Source organism: Lepidochelys kempii, chromosome 4 (assembly GCF_965140265.1).
Source record: "Lepidochelys kempii isolate rLepKem1 chromosome 4, rLepKem1.hap2, whole genome shotgun sequence".
Classification (NCBI taxonomy): Eukaryota; Metazoa; Chordata; order Testudines; family Cheloniidae; genus Lepidochelys; species Lepidochelys kempii.
The window spans coordinates 41,858,358-41,867,533 of NC_133259.1; positions in this window are offsets into that span (position 1 = coordinate 41,858,358).

Below are 9,176 nucleotides of genomic sequence, written 5' to 3' on the forward strand. Positions count from 1 at the left end.
GGGGTTAAGAAGCTCAAATAACCTGGTTGGCACCTGACCAAAAGGACCAATAAGGGAAGAAGATCCTTTCAAATCTGTGTGGGGAGGTTTTGTTTGTGCTCTCTTTGTTCTGGACAGAGAGGGACCAGGGCAGGAAAAAACATCTCCTAAAACCCTACCTGAAATAAGCATCTAAGATTACAAAAATTGTAAGTAAAGGCAAGGAAATGCATTAGATTATCTTTTGTTTTAGCTTGTGAATTTTCCCTATGCTAAGAGGGAGGTTTATTCTTGCTTTCTGTAACTTTGAAATTAAGCCTAGAGGGGAATCCTCTGTGTTTTAAATCTTATTACTCTGTAAAATTACCTTCTATCCTGATTTTGCAGAGGTGCTTCTTTTACTTTTTTCTTTATTATAAAGTTCTTCTTTTAAGAACCTGATTGGTTTTCAAAATCCTGAGGTCTATGCTTCTGGTTCAAAATGATCCCACCTGTTCCACCATGTCACGGTTCCCTCACCACTTTGAACTCAGGGTACAGATGTGGGGACCTGCATGAAAGACCCCCTAAGCTTATTTCTACCAGCTTAGGTTAAAAACTTCCCCAAGGCACAAATCCTTCCTTGTCCTTGGATGGTATTGCTGCCGCCAACCAGGGAGTTAGACAAAGATTCAGGAAAAGGACCACTTGGAGTTCCTGTTTCCCCAAAATATCCCCCCAAGCCCCTTTACCCCTTTTCCTGGGGAGGCTTGAGAATAATATACCAACCAATAGGTTAACCAAGTGAGCACAGACCAGATCCTTTGGTTTTTAGTGTCCTAAAAACCCATCAGGTTCTTAAAAGAAGAACTTTATTATAAAGAAAAAAGTAAAAGAAGCACCTCTGTAAAATCAGGATGGAAGGTAATTTTACAGGGTAATAAGATTTAAAACACAGAGGATTCCCCTCTGGGCTCAATTTCAAAGTTACAAAAAGCAGGAATAAACCTCCCTCTTAGCATAGGGAAAATACACAAGCTAAAACAAAAGATAATCTAATGCATTTCCTTGCCTTTACTTACAATTTTTGTAATCTTAGATGCTTATTTCAGGTAGGGTTTTAGGAGATGTTTTTTTCCTGCCCTGGTCCCTCTCTGTCCAGAACAAAGAGAGCACAAACAAAACCTCCCTGCACAGATTTGAAAGGATCTTCTTCCCTTATTGGTCCTTTTGGTCAGGTGCCAACCAGGTTATTTGAGCTTCTTAACCCCTTATAGGTAAAGGATGGATTTTATGCTACCCTTAGCAGTATGTTTATGACACAACTACATATAAGTAATAAACTTTCATACACTCCTCCCCCTGGATAATATACTTAATGTGTAGTGGAATGTGCGGTGATGATTACAAATATATGTTGCAGCCATACTTTCTCAGGCTGTGATCTTGGCACATCTTAATGTATTGCAGCATCAGGTCTGTACTGGGGAGACATCCAAGGAAAATCCAAGTGCTATAGGAAGTGATGTTGGTAATTTATTAGGTAGAATTTTCCTCCTCTGAATTAACATTAAAACTATACCCCAACATGATGCTATGGGGAATTATATTGCTAGAGAAGTTATGTTTTAGATGAGATGCAAAATCCAAATCCAGATCCTAACCACTTGCTGTCACAGTTTCAGGAGGACTACATTCCCTCTCTGACCGCACTTTAGGCTTCTGGCTCCCAGCCATCACCTCTCTTGGACAACAAGCCATGTCTCATTCACTCCTTCCTGACAGGGGATTTTAAGGCTGCGCAGCTCCCTGTGATATTCCCAGCAAGCCAGACTGCTTAAACAAGCCAGTGCCTATGCTTTACTTTCTCTCTGAAGGCTATGACCAGAGTATTGCCCCCAGGCCCATTGACTTTTAAATCAAAGGGCAGGCCACAGGGCACTTAGGCGCACGAGATCGCTCTGGGCCCTGCGCGTTGTGGGGCTCCGTGGGCCAGCATAGGTGGTCCTGGAAGTGAGGTATTCATTACTTCCACCCTAGGTCCCGCCCCTGAGAGACGGCTCTGGAGCCCAGAATTTCTGTCGGCAGGCCTGATTGCCCTGCAGTTATGTTACCACACAACTCCTTCTAAGCAAGCATATTATTTCTTATGATAAAAATGTTAGAGAAAACATATTAAATCAGTAAAAGAATGAACATATGAATAAACCCACAACTGGATTTTCTCTGTGGCTAGAAGTTTATCTGTCTTAGATCCAGAACCAGAACCTGGGCTGATCAGTCATTTTTTTTATATAGCTTAGGCCTTTGAGGTTGGCCTTCTGTACCAGGTAATTGGCAGCTAATGATGCTTTCCTCTTGGCATAGCTTCAAAAGGCTAGGGTTTTTTTCATAACCAGAGTTGAGGCATTTGTCTATACTTCTCTGGCATGTTTTCAGTATAGTCTTTTGAACTCCCAGATCTCCTATCTGTCACATCTCCCACTAGAGAGATTACATACAATCCCAGCCCACAGCAGTACATAAACTTAACACAATAAGGCCTTCCAAGAATGACAGGAAATTGCCAAGTAAGTCTGTCACACTTGCCTTTATGTTTTGTATATGCATATGAAACATGTCTATTATTCTTTTCTGTTCACCCAAGTGTCTGAGGATGTCACAAACATTAATGAGTTAAGCTTCACAACACCCCTGTGACAGAGTAGCATTCTCTCATTACAGATGGGGAAACTGAGGTACAGAGCTGTAAAGGGGCTTGCACAAGATCATACAAGAAGGCTGTGGCAGAGTAGAAAATAGAATTCAGGTCTTCTCATTCCCAGTTGTTTGCCTTAACCCTAAGTAATCCTTCCCCCATATTATGTTTCCTCCATGAGTTGGTGTCTTGGTTAAATCCACTAGGGCAGCTACATTCTGCTTACCTAAAACAGACTTGAAGTTTTATTTGGGTAAGATATTTTTACTTTCATCTAGAACAGGTATGACAAGTTGCTTGTGTCCTGTTTAAAACCATTTAAAAGCTTTGCTGTTTTTAAAGAGCTGCATTTTGATGCATTTCTGTGATGGGTAAAGTTATTCCCTAAGTAAGGTCTATGAAAACTTTTGGGCTCTGGGTGAAAAGTGCTAGTGAAATGTCATTTTCTTATGATATATTGTGTAAATTAAAGGGAGTTCTGTTCCATCAATTTCTGCCTATCTTTGGTAAACACTAGAGTCAAGTACTGAGTAATTCCAGTCAATTCCATGTCTATATTTCCTGTTGGTGTGGAGCTGTTGGGTTGTCTTGGTAGCTCTACACATTTGTATCTATTTATGGGACTAAAATTTCAAAATTCAGCCCTTAAATTGCAATCACATAGTGAGAATATGTGCATGCCCACGAATAATTTCATCCACAAAATGTGCCTTTGAATGCAAGTACTTGGGTTAGAGGAACAAAAAATAGTATGTTTTACCAGAGACTAGCCCCATGCATAATTCTTAGCCAATCAGTAGTAGTCATCACAACAGTTACATATGAATGTATGTGATTTATATCGTACAACATAGTAGTGGTAGTTAAGTTTGCAGCTATTGTCCTATTAAACCCAATTTTCATACTATGTCCTAACTTCTTCAAATAGAAGATAATCCTCTGAAATTTCATATGCCAGTATTCCAGTATATTCTTTTTTCCCCCTGGAAAGTTTGAAGAGCTTTAGAAAAGAGGATTTTAAAATAGTGATGTTCGAAAACAATTCCACGGATGTTGGGTTTTTCAAAGTTTTGACTTCCCTTTCCAAAATGGCTTGGGCCACAAAATCCATATTTGTTGTTGAGGAGAGGTGGAGTTTAGTGCTTTGCATAGAATTAGGGACGGTATTACACATCTAAATGCTAGACAAACTTGGGATAGGGTACATAGCTCATACTAACAGCTCACTCGGCTCCTGGCAAAGCCAGGACTAAGAGGCAGCATTTTACTAGACTGCCCTAGAAGCGAAGACTCACATTCTCCCATCTGCTCTGGCTCTATAGCTGGTACAGTGTATATGGAGTAAAGGTTTTGCCCTGTCTCCTTTTGACCCCCACCCTCCCTTGAGGGGGGATATAGAGGACAGAGATTGTCTCGCCTCCTGTGCTGCTACCTATTACGTATGTAGCTAATGCAAGGGCATAAGAGTGCCCTCTTATGCTCCTGTGCTATTACTTTGGCCAGGCCACAATTTGCCCCCAAAATAGGTAAGGCAGATGTTAAATAGAGGATTAGTAGAGTAGTACTCTGTAGCAGAGTACCATGTACCAGAAGCATGCTACTCTCTACTTGTTGATGGCCAGCTAAACACTGCAATACGGTGCATCACTGGAACTCTCAAGTCGATCCCAACACCCTGGCTGCCCATGCTGTCGCCCATCGCTACCCCATCCATTCGCCACAATGCCACAACCCTCCAGGAAATCCAGCGAATTAAGGAAAATGAGCATCTCCCCATCCACCAGGACCTCAACAATGTCCCTTACCACCACTTGAAGCTGTGCAAGCCCTTTTAGACCCACATGCTTAATTTTCTACAATGTGACTTCAACCCTGGCTGAATGGAGTTCACGAGAAGTCACAAACAAATACCTTGTGAAGATCCCTGGCTTCAATCTTCCATGAAAACTTATGGACAACCCTAAACCACATCCGCACAAACCATGGCAGATGCAGATATTTGATGCACAAGTGGAAAATTTAAGACTCTCCCGTGTGTGACTGTGGTCCCCCAGAACAGACCATGAAACATACAATGGCTCAACGCTCAATTCACAGATCCAAAGGAGGCATCACAGCAATACACGTCACTATTCCTGATGCAATTATCTTGCTTTAGCACCTAAATGTAAAATTATAGTTGTTTCTCTGCATCTACATCAGCCATACAAAGAAGAAGTAGTAGTGAGTGATTATCTTTATATCCCTACCCGATAACCCAAGCCAAACTTCTGAATTGTGTTTGTTTAGAAATATTATACAACTATTAACCGGCTCTGAGGGCCAGAACTGAACAATGTTGCTCACAGATAAAAATAGGCCCTGTGATTGTAGCCTGAAATACTTTGGAAAATGTTGCACCAAAATAGACGTTTTTAAGCCAATAGTTTGGGGTCATTTTTGCCAATGTAATTCTAAGCACATTTTTAAGAATGCTCAACCATTTCTTCTACATTTTAGGCCGCAGTCCTGCATACATTTACACACAAGTAGGCCTATTGATTTCAATGCGACTGCTTACACATGTTGAGTTAACGATGTGTATGCGTGCATTGAGGCCTTAGAATGTAAGCTCTGCAAGGCAGGGACTCGTTTTATATTTGAATACCACCAGTGCATTTGGGTCCTGATCGGAGCATCCAGACATTACTGTAGCATAGTTATTATTAAGGTATATAGATTTTATTAGCATTCATAACTGTATTGTGGCTGTCTTGGTGCTGATCTCAAACTCATTCCAACAAAACCTTTATACCCGATCCCTTTATGCCACTAGGTACTATATAATTATATATTCATATTTAATATTTTATACTTGGGTATCCCCTTTCATCTGACTGTCTCAGAAGCCTATACATATTACACATAGAAGCATTCAGACCAAATAGAAATATAGGTATTTTTAAATTAAAACAAATTTTGAGGGCAAAAGGTCTAAACATTTTATTATTTCCAAAACAACAAAACAAGGATTTATACTAATAGCAAAAAATGCTAGTATAAACCAATGGTAAATCAAACCTTTGATCTCTGTTAAGGTTATTTCAGGTCTTCAGATGTCAACCTTCGGTATTGTACTCCTTGCACTGTAGGAAATTCCACTTACAACACTGACTTCCTGTTCCTATAGAAAGTAAACCTTGGTAATGCTTTGGAGCCATTAGCCCTGATCTGACTAGCTCTCCCTTTCTTAACAATGCCAGTTTAATTACCCTGAAATTATTGCTGTGGGCGGTTTTTCTAAATCATTTCACCTCTATTAACCAAATTAAGCTTTTGAAAGCAGAGTAAAGCCAGGCTTTTTTGATGATACTGCAAACAACAGAAATCTTCCGAGTAGTAAAAGCAATGCAAGATGCAGGGAATACTGCAACTGCACAGAAAAAATATTGGCTTCCAACCTGTCAAGAAATAGAGAGGCATGCTCACCTGCAGTGTCTGAGATCCAGCAGTAATGCCTCTACAGTCTGAACAACATAATAATTGTTGCTTTTGACACCTTAAACAAATCAGAATGCACCAGTCTATGTTAGATTAGGAATCCCACTGATAGATTTTAGACTGCCTGATATGAATGGGCCTTCTTCTTGACTGGCTTTAGACAATTTCCAAAGATACTATGGCATTAAGTGAATGATGCACTGGCAGTAGGTTCATTCTATTTAAGGATATGTATTTTTTTTAAATATTAAAAATATATGTGTGTGTGTGTGTAGTGAGGCTTTAGTGCACAAGTCATTCACAAGTATTTATAGACATTGCATTCCTCTCCTCCCCCCACTCCTGCGAATAAACACAAGAAGGTGCATATCTCATTCATGTCTAGTTAGTTTAAGAAACATGGAAGAGGAGATGATCCCTTGAGGCACTGGCAGTAATGCACGTACACTGACATGTTTCACATATCAGTTTCATTATGTTGTCAAGAATATTACTCTAAGACAATACAGCAGCAGAGACAATGCATCTCTTACCTCTTTGTCTGCTGAGAATAGGCTTTTAGTCTGAAATAGCAAACACAAAAGTCAGCTTTTCCTTTCTTTTTTTCTTTTTAAAAAAAAGAGCAATAGCTTTATTTATCTTAACTTATGCACAATACTGACGTAGTTAGGGATGGTAATTGCCCATTTTCAACCTGCTGTCATTTGTTACTATTTCTTTTAATGAGAACTGCAGAACTCCCCCCAGATAAGGTTACTTTAATATGGGGGTGGGTTAGGTTCATTCATTTCCATCCCCTTTTGTTTTGTTGTACATCTCCTGACTTGCCTGCTAGGAGCTCATTCCAAGGACAGAGCTTTCCTGTCCTGTGCATATTCTTATTACTCTCCTTCCACCCCCCTTTTGTGTCTCACTGAGAGAAAAGTAAGAGATTTGATTAATGAACTATTCATTGTGGGGGTGGGGAGGGATTAGTCACAAGAGAAAATTAAATGAAACAATCTAAATGTAGGGTCTATTGGAGCTTTGCATAGTGTTAAGTAATTTCCATTCTTTTATTTTTTAGAATGGGCTTTTAATTCAAGCTCTCAGATACAGCTCATGAATTGTGAGATTGGAAGGCTCTGCCATTTGTCTGCTTTCAAGGTTAATAATTAGCTATTTTGGTGCAGCTCAGAAGTAGAGAGACTTGCCCCAAAGAATTTACCATTTAAATATACAAATCAGACAAAGGATATGGAAAAGTAAGTCTTATTGTCCCCATTCTATTTGTAGGGAACTGAGGCACAGAAAGACTGATTTCCCCCGGATTCACAGAGAAATTCTGCAGTAGAGCTGAGAATTGAAGCCAAATCTGAGTCTACTGCCTGAATAACACTAACATCCCTCAGCTCTGTAGTCTATTTCAGAAGCTTTCCATTTTTTGATGCCATTCCACACAGCATGAAAAGATTACCATCGACAAGAGAAAAGGAGTACTTGTGGCACCTTAGAGACTAAGTACTCCTTTTCTTTTTGCGAAGACAGACTAACACGGCTGTTACTCTGAAACATCGACAAGAGGTGAACGATGAGGATGCTGCTTCAATCTAGAGCATTCTGTGTTTGATTTCTGGTGGAAATAATGCTCAGTTTGCAAGACGCCTTTGGACAACAGTAAACACAACGTTTTCCAGTGTGTCATCAATTTCTGTGACAGCAGAATTAAACCCTATAAAAGTATCTTCTCATAAAATGTTTCTAAAACCGTGGGGAAAATAAAGTAGTGGTGATTGGAGACAAAAGAACTCTTGTGCAAATTTCTTCCTTCCAATGAATAAAAACTCTTATCCTTGACATTCGGCCAAGTGAAGGTGTTATAAACACATCCACACACTCATAAGATCAAAAAGATCATAAAAACATCTCCCATTCCATCCACTCCCAAGCCCCACTCCATCCCTCCCCCCACATGGAAACAGAAACACAGTATTTATATAGTATAAAAATGTGTATTTCAAGAGAAACACACACACACAGAGATATTCACATTCATTTAGGGAAAGTAATCTGCTGACTAAGTAGGATAGACAGACTTTTCATTAGATCTTAATATTTTTGCCCTAGGAGAATAATACTTTTTTCTAGGATTACTAATGAAGAACAAGAAAAAAAATTGTATACTAATGAATGAGAATAATACTTTTTCTAGGATTACTAATGAAGAACAAGAAAAAAAAATTGCACTGAGGTCAAACCTAACTGCATGAAAAAAACCATTCTGCAAAAATGGAAGTCAGCTAAGAAAAGAGAATCAGTGATATGTATGTAGGCCTAAGAGTTTCTAAACCTAGAAGTTTTTATACTTTTTAATAGTGTGGATCTTGTCTTGAGAGATTGCCTATGCACCATCTTTCCATTCATTGATGATCACTTAACATTGTTAGGCAACTACAGTAATTTCTCACCTGGAAAAGTAATATTAAAGTCTTTACGGCTAGCTTGTACGTTTTGCACACAGCCCTGCATAAAGGCAATCTGGAATGCGCTGCCCCAGGATCAGCACCAGTATATTTCATGACAGGAGGCATAATGTCCCCCAGGACAACTCAGCATATACGATGGACAGAGCAGATAGCTACACGTGCAGCATTGACCCTATTGTGCACAGCAGCACAGGGAAAAGAAAAGGTATGTTCTGCTCTCCCTACCCTCCCCCCACAATCCATTGAGTGACTTGCTCAGTCCAGGAAGGGTTACAAAACTAGACAGATACATCAAAATATACAGTCCTTGGTCAGAGATTGCTGCAGTGAGTGGCCCTGTAAGACAGATAGACTTCTTGTGTGCTATCCTCCCTAGCATGCCTGTGCTAAAGCCATTCAATCTAGCACTCTCTGTATTTTGGCTCTTTTCATCTAGTAGCTAATTTTTTTTCCCTCCTCATACACACAGACCTAAAGGACAGAATTTAGGGAATTTTGCTTTTGAATAAATGGAAGCATTCTTTACAAAATTTCTATTTTCCCATAGATCTAATCCCTGTCTCATACGACACAGA